General features: G+C 38.9%; 1 long non-coding RNA gene across 1 annotated transcript; it reads left to right on the forward strand.

Annotated features, from left to right (window-relative positions):
• The first annotated feature begins 7,524 nt into the window (after positions 1-7,524).
• On the forward strand, positions 7,525-8,580 carry LOC123403669. Its single transcript, XR_006611532.1, has 3 exons — positions 7,525-7,633; positions 7,742-7,816; positions 8,526-8,580. It is a non-coding gene; the product is annotated as an uncharacterized LOC123403669 (long non-coding RNA).
• The last annotated feature ends 5,881 nt before the right edge of the window (positions 8,581-14,461 follow it).

Below are 14,461 nucleotides of genomic sequence, written 5' to 3' on the forward strand. Positions count from 1 at the left end.
ACTTATATCTGTAAAAGTTATTGTTGTAACAATACGAACCAAGTATAGATGCTTTGTACAAACTGCCTTGCTTGCTGTGCGGAGCAACTTCATCAAATAAGTATGAAATCTTACATCCATCTATTTGTTTGCTCATTACTCTTGATAAATTATGATGAAAAATATTACTTGAGTAGTAAATTCTTGATACAAATAAGTCTGTGAGAGGTGACAAAAGGCTGCCTTTTTCTTGTTGAGAAACATTTTCAGAGAACATACAGTTAGTGGATGAAGATTATCACTGAGAAGCTAGCTTGCATGCATTTTCTTTTCTTTTGCATATGAAAGACCCATAAAACCATTGGTCTCCAATTTCATCACAAATTTATTGAGATGTGGTTTTAGTTTACAGCAACATCATTCTAGGTTGAGTTTCCAGCTGCATAATTGGCATTGTTGCAGTTTCTCATAATCTACCCTTCAGGATTGTGCAAAGACATAGATAGATAGCCTTTTCCCCTCTTTGCCGCTAAGAAATCGTCGCGGTCATGGAATTAAAGAACACATTTAAGAACAGAGCCACATGCCACAGCTGATCTTCTTACATGTTGTCTTCGATCGTAGGCAGGGAAAATAATAATTCCAACTCTGATTTAATGGAACTCCCTGCCGTGTTGTAGTGGATGCATAGACTTGGTGAGATCCAGTCCTGTCAAATGGTACTTGTGTGTGTGTGCGACAAGGGGTGCCATCACAGTGTGGAAATTCTAGTAACAGTGACAGTTGCAATTTCTGAAGAATGGGTGGATACTGTGAGTTACCCAGTAGATGGGGCAGAAAAATCTTGTGGTCCTGTGATATGTTACCCTAAGACTGAAGCTACTAGCAAGTGGCAGCCCCTGTCACAAACTGCCTTCCTGGTCCTGCACTTGTTATTGCAGAAACAACAAAGTAATTTCAGTTAAGTTCAACATATATGACTTTTTTTGTTTACTCTTGTAAACAAATTTCGGTCGATATACATGTCAGAACCACTCGTCCGGTTCCTCGGAAGGATGGATTCACCCCCTGTCATAGGACAGATGAGAAAAAGAGCACCTCTATTCCTTATTGTAGAAACAAATATTTGTTTAGATAACTTTGTGTTCCTTTTCTCAGAAAAACAGATGAACTTTGCATTATTGGATAAACAATCAATCAACATTACTTGGAAGCTAACTTACATACATTCCATTTCCAGTGCAACAAATAAGACCCCCCAAGAAATAACATTCAATCGCAAATTCATTGAAGGAGGTCTTTAATTTACAACAACGTAAACCAAGATTGGGTTTCCAGAAGCATATGACCATGCTCTCATGATCATAATTCAACATATTTCCAAGTCTTATTTGATGGAACCCCATGCCGTGTTCTAGTGACTGCATAGACTCTTGTCCCGTCAAATGTCACTCGTGTGAAAATTTCAATAACACTGACATTGCCATGTCTGGAACTGGAAGATATGTGGACACTGTCAGTTACCCAATAGATGGGGCAGAAGAGTCTTGCGTTCCAACACCAGGAATATAATGCTGATACGGTCCTGAAGCTGCTATCCTTGCCGTCCACTGCTTTGTACCGCAACACGCAAGTGGTAGCCCCTATCACAATCTGCCTTCCTAGCAGTGCACATCTTATATCTTATATCTTATATTTACTAATTGGATGTACCATACGAGCCTCCATGTTAATCCACAACATCAAGACTAATTAAGCTGTCGGATCTGGAATTTGCGGTTAGGATTAAATAAGGAAAGAACTTTGATAGGATCTTACACAAAATTGTACGTACAAAAAAAACGTTAACGTGCAGAGTCCCCAAGAAAAAAGAAGGCAAAAGGATGTTACAACAAATACGTGGGGCTAAAAGAAACCACGGACATGAAAAGTTCTGAATAATTAAAAAAGAAATAGGAAACGGTTGTGACGTGGACTTGCTGTTCAAATACTGTACATCTGGATATCAGCCGGAATTAAATATAGTTTTCTATAGGCTGTACCTAGCCATAGTGACCAATTAAGTTTTCATCTTTGTGTGCACATGAAAATCCCAAAGGTCAGGCGATGATGCGCATGCATGTACAAGTTCTTTGGCCAGGTGAACTATCATGCTGGCGTTCTATGCACCTATCTGCACGAACACAGACAGAGACATGGCAGACATGGCTGTTGTTTGAGGTAAGTTATACTCCCTTCGTCTCAAATTTTTTGTCTTAAATTTATGTAGATATGAATGTATCTAGTCATATTTTAGTATTTAGATACATCCATTTTTAGATAAACCTAAGACAAACCAGAGACTGCGTAATCCCTCTTCCTCCGGTTGGCATCCTGCAGCTGGGCTTCGATTTCTTGGAGCTTTGCTGCCAGACGCGGCCAGGTCTTGATATGCTTCATCCTCTTCTTCATCTTGCCAGCGAACCCTCCATGCTTGGAGTCCTCCAGCTTATCTCGCCGACAAAGATGGATGTGGCCTCGTCGGTGTCCTTGAACCGCTCTGCCTCCCGCAGGTACGCTTGCATGCTCTCCAGCTCCGCCTTGGACCGACGGATCTTGCCGAAGAGACCCCTCAAGGCCGCAGCTTCCTTGCACAACAGTGCTCCACCATAGTCCATAGGTGGCCGCCTCTTTTGCGAGCGCTGCCCCGAGCGTCATCACCAGCTGCCCGACAACAGCCTCTGCCATGGTTTTCGAGGTTTTCTTATTTTCCAGATGATGGTTGCTGAAGGCAACTCCAACCAAGTGACCAAATCTCACTCACCAAATTCTCATTCTAGTACCAACATCCCCTTATTTCTTTGTGCAGTCCAACCCAATTAACAGATCTCACACACCTACATTTTATTTTATTGATTCCATAGAACCATCAAACATCCCTCTGTCTCTGTCCATATAGGTCGATGGCTCATTTGGCTGTGACGAAGAACCTGTAAAATAAGTAGAAACAAGAGCATCAGGGACAATAACATGAGCACCGAAACAAGTAGAGCAGCAGTGCAGCATCGATCTATCCTCATTATCTATCTCTCCCACTCTGCAGCAGCATCAAGCAGCAGTCTAGTCTAGTCTCAGCCAAAATTCACGTCACCCTCTCTGCTCTCTCACCCTCATGACAAGACAAGCACACACATCACCTGGAAAAAGGGGAGAACCAACCTGTACAGTAGATCCTTCCGGCAGCGACGACGCGCCTGGTTTGATTTGCACGCGACACAAAGCAGAGACCAAGTTAATTAAGCAGGTTGGTCCTGCTTGCTCAATCTCCCAGGTACTGAAAATTCATGTGCCTGAAAAACAACCGCACATATCATAACTCCAAGATGATATATCCTGACCTGGACGTTGCATAAGAAAAAGGAAATGTAACCACCTTTTTTTTTCTTAGCTTATGAGAGAAGACAGTTATAGTAGTAGCATTCAGGTTTCATCAGTGTGGAGTCAAACAAAACAGTCACAAGCACATGACGACCCTACATCATATTTCCATCATTTTCTAAAGTAGTGATCTAAACACTCTTATAATTTTTTTACAGAGGGAGTATATCACAACATTTTCCAAGAAAAAAATTAGCATATCACGACATAAACCTTTGAGTAAAAGCGACTGAAATGAAACATCCAAGCCTGCAGGAACCAAGCACAGGTGGAAAGCTTCAGGTTGCAGTTTGAAATCCATCCATCCGGTGGAAAGCATCAGGTTGCAGCTTGAAATCCATCCATCCGGTGGAAAGCATCAGGTTGCAGCTTGAAATCCATCCATCCGGTGGAAAGCATCAGGTTGCAGCTTGAAATCCATCCATCCGGTGGAAAGCATCATGTTGCAGCTCTAAGGGAGTAAAAGAATGGATTGGAACTAGAGTCTAGACTAACCATCGGCGTCGCCGTCTTCCTGGATTCGCTGATCTGCAAGCTGCTTGTGCTCTGCTTCTCACCGGCGGCGGGTGGTGGCTGGATCGACCCAGGATGAGGAGGAGAAAGGCGCTTCAATAATAGAGCTGGGAGTGAGTGAGAGCTCTCAATAATTGAGAGAGAGAGAGAGGGCGTGTTCTGCTGCTGCCTCCTCTGCTCTGCATTCTGTTCACATGTGATGTGGAGCCTCCAGTCCTCCTTCCAGCCAATTTTTTCCTCCACACATAAGTTTGTCCAGAGATTATTGATCCATTAATAATTAGCCTAAACCAAGCCGAGATTGTCACCCACTGGGAATGAAAGACTATGGAGTTGTACACTGATTAAGGAGGAAGTTCAAGAGACAGATGTTATGTTATATGTACACAAACCAATTAACCAATTAGAAGAGACAATGGTGATTATCTATTACTACTACCTTGTCAAACTCTCCAAGAGAAGTACTAGCACTCTACTCCCCTCAGCAATTCAGCAATACATCTACATCCTGGACAGATATTTCACCTGTGAGGCCCTGTTCAAATCATGACTGCCCTCTCTCTCTCTCTCTCTGCATCACCACAATTACTACTCATCAACTACTCACTGCAGGGCATTCAATGCCATGTGATCCACACAAGCAGAGGGACCTGCAAAATGTGCCCCCAACATGAGACCTACTTACTAGATTAATCACTAGGCGATGCAGATTGCAGATCAAGAAGGAAACCCTACAACATTTTTGAAGACAATTATTTATAGTGGTAAGTAACAACCAGGGTCTTTCGCTCATGTGTAAATATATTGCACAACGAACCAAATTCAGATTTTTTTGCTTAAGAACTAGTTCAGAGTGCCTTTGGCTAGAATGTGTAGACGCTCAAGAAGTAACTACTCCCTGTGTTCCTAAATATTTGTTGTTGGGGAAAAATACAACAAATATTATGGTACAGAGGGAGTAGTTGGGTTTGGGTATTAATATCCTGCCTGCCTGCTGGTGGTGGGTAGGAGCATAACAGTGAAGAGCATCCCCTAGTTGAAACCCAGAAAATAATCACCTCAATTAAGATGCAGTTTTACTCGGCTGAACTCAACTCAAGCCTGAAGGTACAACACGGAGAGAAGTGGACTCCCTGCGTTGGGCCGGACTGAGATTGATGCGCGAGATTGGGTGGGTGAGTGGACAGCGCACGCCATGCCGCCAAGGAGATGCAAGGATCCTCCGTTTGGATGCCTGGGACAACAGATGGGTGTTGCGAATCCCCATGGAACGCCGGCGGGCGGCGGCGCCGTCGCCGTGCTCGGAGGAGAGGGGGATTGGGGGGCAGGCTGACTGAGAGTGGCGTCAATGCCCGTGGGTGTCGTTTCCCTCTTTGAAAATGTCGCTCAGGTATGATGATATCTCTTCTTCTCGCAGAAACACATTACATTCACAAATGTTCGTATACATGCGCATATTCATCCCTATGAACGAATACACGCTTCAACATTTTTCAACGTACACCAACATTGTTGTAAATTGCATTTAAAAAAACATGAACCTTTATTATTTTTTCTATTTTTTATATGTGTAAATATTTTTTATGACAGAAAATATTCTTACTTATTTTAGTAGCTTTGATTATAATTTTTTAAACAGAATTCTAAATAATAAATAAATAAATAATGTATCAATTTGAATGGGCCGCACTTACCTTACCTATTTAAGTCATGTGTGGTCGATTGTTTGCTTCCAATCACTATAAGTGGAGGGAGCTCCTATTGCACGCGGGGAACACAACCGGCGCCTACAGCCGCGTCTAGATGGGCTGGCCGAAGAACATGCGCGGCCACGGATGAAAATCAATTGTGTAATCTATACTACTATTAAACAATCGAACAAGAATTACACTACAGACACCCCATCAAACGCCCCACCAAAAAAATAACCAATCAACACCCCACGATTAATCCCACAGATCTTAATCTAACAGCCCTCGTTAATCCACCGTCTGCTGGGTGTACTTAGCAATTACAATTGGCTGAACATACTCCACCAACGAAACTTCCAATCACGCAAGAAAAAAAAAGAGGAGAACATGCCCAGCAACGTCCCCTGTAATCACACGACCATCCAGCCATTAGGATCATGGGCGACGTTGACATTGGAGATTGGCATGCCCCTCCCCCTCCTCTTCCCCGCCGCCCCCCCCCTTCCCGTCCTCCGCGCGGAGTCCTGACCCGAGGCGGCGCGATGACGGCGACGGCCGGGGCGGTCGCGGAGATCGTGCGGGAGATCGCGGCCGTGGGCGCCGCCGCGGAGCCGCTGCGGGCCGACTGCCTCCGCCTCGCGCGCAAGGTGTCCCTGCTCACGCACCTCGTCGCCGAGGTCGCCGAGGCGGCAGGGGAGGACGACGCGGCCGAGCCCGAGGCGACGGCCTATGTGGCCGACCTGCTCCGGGCGCCGCTGCGGGTCGAGATGGGCACTCGCCGCCCCCTTGTCCTCCAGATGGTCCACGACCCCACCGCCCTCGATCCCCGCTGCCGCTTCCAGGTGCGTGACGCGCTTCACCTCTTCTAGGGTTTCCCCCCCCCCCTTCGTTCCCCTCACAGATCGAGTCTGGTGCTCCTGGTAAACGCGTGCGAGCGGCTGATTAGCGTGGGTATTGCGAACATATTACTTGCCCATGCTGGAAGAGGTGGAAACAGTGGGATGACTGAGGCAGTTGCTGAGATAGCACGCGCGGCTGCACGATCATGGCTTGCTCCTCTTACTGAAACTGCATGTGATCGGCTTGCATTTGTCCTGCAAAGCTTATTTGACCTTGCAATGGAGCGCAGCCACTCTGATGATTCAAGATGTAAGACTTGGCATTTTTATTTTGCTGGGGTTCATCTTGCTTCTAGCCTTATTTAGTAGTCCAATTATTATTGTGTAGTACTTTTTCTATCGCAGGCTAGGATGACTTGGCTGCCGCGCGTGCTTGAATCAATTCCCTTTGAATCAATTCTTCTGTTGTTTGTTTATATTCAGAATCAATTGTACAGTATTATTGTTGATACAATTTATTCCAGCAACTTTTTGTTAGTAGATGGGATAATAGTTTTATAGACTTCATGTGATTTCTTCCATGGTTTGTCCTGAATAATTTGCCAACACGATGCAGGTTTATGTGATTAGCACCTGCTGGCAAAATCAAGTGCCACACAAAGTGCTGAACTATTTTCAAATAATTGAGATTTTGGCACCTAGGCTAATCATCAGTATGTGTTCAAGGATAAAGAAAGGTATGAGCCTGAGCTTCTTATATTTCCATATACGTTTGACATTTAAGTTTAACCAGTTAGAAGATTTTTCAAAATCATTTGTAATAGATTTATTTTCTTGTTATATCTGTAGGCAATATTTTCAAGTTGTTAGCCATGCAAAAGGGTAAGCTAGCTGATTGGTTGTGTGCAGTGGCGAATCTTGACAGAAAATAAAGGGAGGTCTCAATGTTAACAATGTGAAGAAAAAAACATTAACTATCAGTTTTTTAGTTTAGATAATGTTTTTTTATGATTAATACTAGCAATTTTTTGTTTTCTAATTTTTGGAGGGGCAGCTTAAGCCTGTTGAAGCACCCCCCCCTTGGATTCGCCACTGGTTGTGTGCAGTACTCTGGTTTTCAGGTTTCTTCTTACATGGATTCTTTGTTGTATTTCAATAAGGATCCAGATCAATGATTTTGCAATGAACACATGTGTGAGTATGACTTTGACCCAACCTGCATCAGCCTTGGTGTGCCACCGGCATCTCTGTAGCACGTGTCTGATAATGTGATGCTAACTTCGAATATTGTTTTTATTACAGGTGGTGGAAGGGGCCTTGAGATTTCCATGTTGGGGAAGAAGTGGTCTTTTGCTGCAGGGAAGGGAAGGGCACCAGGTGATTCGTTTTTCTCTATCAATTTGTGATTGATTTTATATATTTTTTGAGGAGTCGGTCACTTGTATGGAGAACTGGGTACATGCTGATCGGTAGGATGGAAAGAGATTGCACTGAGTATGCTCTATAGTTCATTGGCTACCATTGAGGAAGTGAGCTGAAGTGTTTAAAGTTTTTCTGAACCTTTTCCTAGAGTACAATCCTCTGGTGTCCTCAACAAACACTGCCAATTCACACTTCATCCTAGCTGGCACTGAATGTTTGCGCGCAAGAGTTAATCTACCATAGTACTTCAAAATCTATATTATTTGCTACTGGCCAAGCTAGAGTTGTGAAAGATAAATATGTTCATCAATCCATTTAATTGCAAATTACAAGTGTCTTCCTTATGATTTTAGGATTTGGTTGTATAAGCACTGAATATTTGTAAGCATAGCCTTGTTTTAGCATAGACATGTGAGGGACAATCAAAATGCTGCTGGAAAAGGAACAAAAGTATACTTGTATATATACTGCAATCTTGAGACACATGCCTATTTTACTTGGACTATCAAAGCAAAAGATTATTTGCGAACCCAATTAATGATACTCTTCTAGGTTTCAGATTACCAACCATCAGTGCCTTATTTTAAAGAGGATTATACAATCTTCATATTGGAGATGGCCAGTTACAGTTTCATCTAAACAATGGGGTTTGAAACTTTTGCAGGGCCTAGATTTGAGAATGCTGGAGTGTGTAGACATTCCCATACCATCATATTGGGGATCTGTAGTCCGGTCTTATATTTCTTACCCTGAGCATTATGTACTATCTCACATGTTCACTTAAATGGTACCATCTTATTTGTTGTCTGATTTTTGTTTGTTTATAATAATACAGGGAGAGATAAGGAAGTACTAATTTGTTATGGCTTTATTTATGCCGCTCTGGTGGTACACTCGCTTTGCCTATCCACTGAGAAAGGAGGATGGTGGATTCAAAATTTCATAATTTATTGCGTATCTGAGTTCTCAATTTTATGTAAATGTTGTATAGTATTTGTGTTGATGCGTTTGTTCTTATAGATGCATTCTCACACATATGATCCTTTATATTCACATTTATTGACACTTATTTTGATGTGTTATTATTTTCTCTCATTACTTTTGTGTTGCTTCCTAGACTTTCTTGAAGAACAAATATTAAATTCTGAATTCATTTGAGACCTTGCCATCTTTATAATGAATAATCTATAAGAGAGTGTTCATACCATGTGTCTCTTCACACTTACTTTGTGGGGTTTAGCCTGTTTTAGGTCAATGAAGTGGTTATGATATGTTTGAGAACACAATTTAAATCTGAAATTTTGATAACACAATTTTTAGAACTGTGGCATTACAAAATACGAGTAGTTGTTTCGATTGAGGATTAAAGTAGAGGCATTGCTAAAATTTTAATATAAAAAGCAATTTATAAATTATTCGGTTAGTCGTGCGTTGCACGTGCATGCTAACTACTCCCTCCGTTCCTAAATATAAGTCTTTTAAGCGATTTCACTAAGGGTCTACATACGGAGCAAAATGATTGAATATATACTCTAAAGTATGTCTATATACATCCGTATGTAGTCCACTAGTGAAATCTCTACAAAGACTTATATTTAGGAACGGAGGGAGGGAGTAGTTTGTAAAAGAGTTCATCAAACTACAAAAAGTTCAGTCAATTCTAAAAATTGTGCACTGATTTTAGAAAACGTTCATAATTTCAGAAAATAAGCTCATCGATTTTGGAAAAATCTTCATTCATTTTTAAAAATAGTTAATAATAAAAAAGTTCGGCGATTTTTAAAAAAGTTCATCGATCTTGGAAAAAAGATCCTCGATCCGAAAAAAGTTCATTGATGTTGGAAAAAAGATCAACGATCCAAAAAAAGTTCATCGATTTTTTGTTTTTAAATGTTCATCGATCTTGGAAAAAAGATCATCGATCCGAAAAAAGTTAATCGATGTTGGAAAAAAGATCAACGATCCAAAAAAAGTTCATCGATTCTTTGTTTTTAAATGTTCATCTTTGTTGGAAAAAAGATCATCGATCCGAAAAAAGTTCATCGATGTTGGAAAAAAGATCAACGATCCATAAAAAGTTCATCGATTTTTTGTTTTTAAATGTTCATCTTTGTTGGAAAAAAGATCATCGATCCGAAAAAAGTTCATCGATGTTGGAAAAAAGATCAACGATCCAAAAAAAGTTCATCGATTTTTTGTTTTTAAATGTTCATCTTTGTTGGAAAAAAGATCATCGATCCGAAAAAAGTTCATCGATGTTGGAAAAAAGATCAACGATCCAAAAAAAGTTCATCGATTTTTTGTTTTTAAATGTTCATCTTTGTTGGAAAAAAGATCATCGATCCGAAAAAAGTTCATCGATGTTGGAAAAAAGATCAACGATCCAAAAAAAGTTCATCGATTTTTTGTTTTTAAATGTTCATCTTTGTTGGAAAAAAGATCATCGATCCGTCAAAAGTTCATCGATGTTGGAAAAAAGATCAACGATCCAAAAAAAGTTCATCGATTTTTTGTTTTTAAATGTTCATCTTTGTTGGAAAAAAGATCATCGACCCGAAAAAAGTTCATCGATGTTGGAAAAAAGATCAACGATCCAAAAAAAGTTCATCGATTTTTTGTTTTTAAATGTTCATCTTTGTTGTGTGAGATATATAATGCATCGATAACTACTCTTGAAGATTGAAATGAAGGAAAGGCGAGTGGAATATGTCGAGATGCTATGTAAATATGTTTTCATTTTCACATGAAGTGAAAATCTAGAGTGATGACTCGAGAGGGTACGAAAATGGTGCTAAAGATGTATGATTCCTATATAAGAGGAGCTACATACTGCTGCAGAGACTAATCCCGAAGCATGAAATAAAGGAAAGGTTGTTGTAATATAACTTCTATCCTGTTTTAAAAATGTTTCAGTTTATAGGATATGGAAATTTACAGTAATGAATAAAAAGGTTATCTAAACGTGCTAAAATTGTATTATTTGTACAAATAAATTTTTGGAGGAGCTAGATACTGCTGCAGAGACAACTTTGACATCAACAAATGAAGCAGGACTGATAGCATATGTAAATTTTGATATTTAAGCAACTTTTCAGTTTCACACAAGAGAAAATATACCATGATGGATTGAAATGGCCCAAAACATATTACGAATTGTCTGATTTCTACATGTAATTTGTTGTTTGAAGTACATCATGCAACAAAAACTATCATGTAATATAGAATTGGTTGAAAGGCTACTGTTATCTGTCGACGATGTCATATAATATAATTTTCAGTTTTAGACGAACGGAAATCTAAATTGACTGATTAAGATGATGCGAAAATGATTCTAATGATGTATAATTCCTACATAAGGCTGAGCCACATACTGCTGCACAAAGTAGTGGCAAACTATGAAATGAAGAAAATGATGTTGTAATATGGCGACTACCCTATTTGAAAAATATTCCACTTCCCCGGGAAGAGAAAATCTATATGTAATGAAGAAAACGGTTACGAGAAAAGTGTTAAATGATATCATTTCATATATAAGTTGTTGGAGGAGCTACATCTTGCTGTAGAGACATATTCGGAAGCAAGAAATGAAACGTGATTACTAGCATATGTCGATTTGTCTATTTAAAAAAATATACTTTCAGATAAGATAAAATATACCATGTTGGACCGAAACAATACGAATAATATTACAAGTTGTCCGATTTTCACATGTAAGTCGTTGTGTGAGGTATATAATGCAACGGTAACTGCTCTTGAAGATTGAAATGATGGAAATGTGAGTTGAATATGTGGAGATGCTATACGAATATGTTTTCATTTTCACATGAAGTGAAAATCTAGAGTGATGAATAAAGAGGTTACGAAAATGGTGCTAAAGATGTATGATTCCTATATAAAAGGAGCCACATACTGCTGCAAAGACTAATCCCGAAGTATGAAATGAAGGAAAGGTTGTTGTAATATGACTTCTATCCTGTTTGAAAAATGTTTCAGTTTACACGGTAGGGAAATATACAGTAATGAATGAAAAGATTAAGAAAATGTGCTAAAATTATATCATTTGTACAAATAAGTGTTTGCAGGAGCTACATACTGCTGCAGAGACAACTTTGACAACAACAAATGAAGCAGGACTGATAGCATATGTCGATTTCACCATTTAAACAACTTTTCAGTTTCACATAAGATAAAAATATACCATGATGGTACGAAATTGTACAAAACATATTACAAGTTGTCCAATTTCCACATTTAATTCGTTGTGTGAGGTATAAAATGCATCGATAACTACTCTTGAAGATTGAAATGAAGGAAAGGCGAGTGGAATATGTCGAGATGCTATGTAAATATGTTTTCATTTTCACATGAAGTGAAAATCTAGAGTGTTGAATCGAGAGGGTACGAAAATGGTGATACAGATGTATGATTCCTATATAAGAGGAGCTACATACTGCTGCAGAGACTAATCCCGAAGCATGAAATAAAGGAAAGGTTGTTGTAATATGACTTCTATCCTGTTTTAAAAATGTTTCAGTTTATAGGATATGGAAATTTACAGTAATGAATAAAAAGGTTATCTAAACGTGCTAAAATTGTATCATTTGTACGAATAAATTTTTGGAGGAGCTACATACTGCTGCAGAGACAACTTTGACATCAACAAATGAAGCAGGACTGATAGCATATGTAAATTTTGCTATTTAAGCATCTTTTCAGTTTCACACAAGAGAAAATATAACATGATGGATTGAAATGGTACAAAACGTATTACGAATTGTCTGATTTCTACATGTAACTTGTTGTTTGAGGTACATCATGCAACAAAAACTATCATGTAATATAGAATAGATCGAAAGGCTACTTTTATCTGTCGACGATGCCATATAATATAATTTTCAGTTTTAGATGAACGGAAATCTAAATTGACTGATTAAGATGATGCGAAAATGATTCTAATGATGTATAATTCCTACATAAGGCTGAGCCACATACTGCTGCACAAAGTAGTGGCAAACTATGAAATGAAGAAAATGATGTTGTAATATGGCGACTACCCTATTTGAAAAATATTCCACTTCCCCGGGAAGAGAAAATCTATATGTAATGAAGAAAACAGTTACGAGAAAAGTGTTAAATGATATCATTTCATATATAAGTTGTTGGAGGAGCTACATCTTGCTGTAGAGACATATTCGGAAGCAAGAAATGAAGCGTGATTACTAGCATATGTCGATTTGTCTATTTAAAAAAATATATTTTCAGATAAGATAAAATATACCATGTTGGACCGAAACAATACGAATAATATTACAAGTTGTCCGATTTTCACATGTAAGTCGTTGTGTGAGGTATATAATGCAATGGTAACTGCTCTTGAAGATTGAAATGATGGAAATGTGAGTTGAATATGTGGAGATGCTATACAAATATGTTTTCATTTTCACATGAAGTGAAAATCTAGAGTGATGAATAAAGAGGTTACGAAAATGGTGCTAAAGATGTATGATTCCTATATAAAAGGAGCCACATACTGCTGCAAAGACTAATCCCGAAGTATGAAATGAAGGAAAGGTTGTTGTAATATGACTTATATCCTGTTTGAAAAATGTTTCAGTTTACACGGTAGAGAAATATACAGTAATGAATGAAAAGATTAAGAAAATGTGCTAAAATTATATCATTTGTACAAATAAGTTTTTGGAGGAGCTACATACTGCTGCAGAGACAACTTTGACAGCAACAAATGAAGCAGGACTGATAGCATATGTCGATTTCACCATTTAAGCAACTTTTCAGTTTCACATAAGAGAAAAATATACCATGATGGTACGAAATTGTACAGAACATATTACAAGTTGTCCGATTTTCACATTTAAGTCGTTGTGTGAGGTATATAATGCATCGATAACTACTCTTGAAGATTGAAATGAAGGAAAGGCAAGTGGAATATGTCGAGATGCTATATATGTAAATATGTTTTCATTTTCACATGAAGTGAAAATCTAGAGTGTTGAATCGAGAGGGTACGAAAATGGTGCTACAGATGTATGATTCCTATATAAGAGGAGCTACATACTGCTGCAGAGACTAGTCCCGAAGCATGAAATAAAGGAAAGGTTGTTGTAATATGACTTCTATCATGTTTTAAAAATGTTTCAGTTTATAGGATATGGAAATTTACAGTAATGAATAAAAAGGTTACAAAACATATTACGAATTGTCTGATTTCTACATGTAAGTTTTTGTTTGAGGTACATCATGCAACAAAAACTATCATATAATATAGAATTGGTCGAAAGGCTACTGTTATCTGTCGACGATGCCATATAATATAATTTTCAGGTTTAGACGAACGGAAATCAAAATTGACTGATTAAGATGATGCGAAAATGATTCTAATGATGTATAATTCGTACATAAGGCTGAGCCACATACTGCTGCACAAAGTAGTGGCAAACTATGAAATGAAGAAAATGATGTTGTAATATGGCGACTACCCTATTTGAAAAATATTCCACTTCCCCGGGAAGAGAATATCTATATGTAATGAAGAAAACGGTTACGAGAAAAGTGTTAAATGATATCATTTCATATATAAGT

Source organism: Hordeum vulgare, chromosome 1H (genome assembly GCF_904849725.1).
Source record: "Hordeum vulgare subsp. vulgare chromosome 1H, MorexV3_pseudomolecules_assembly, whole genome shotgun sequence".
Classification (NCBI taxonomy): Eukaryota; Viridiplantae; Streptophyta; class Magnoliopsida; order Poales; family Poaceae; genus Hordeum; species Hordeum vulgare.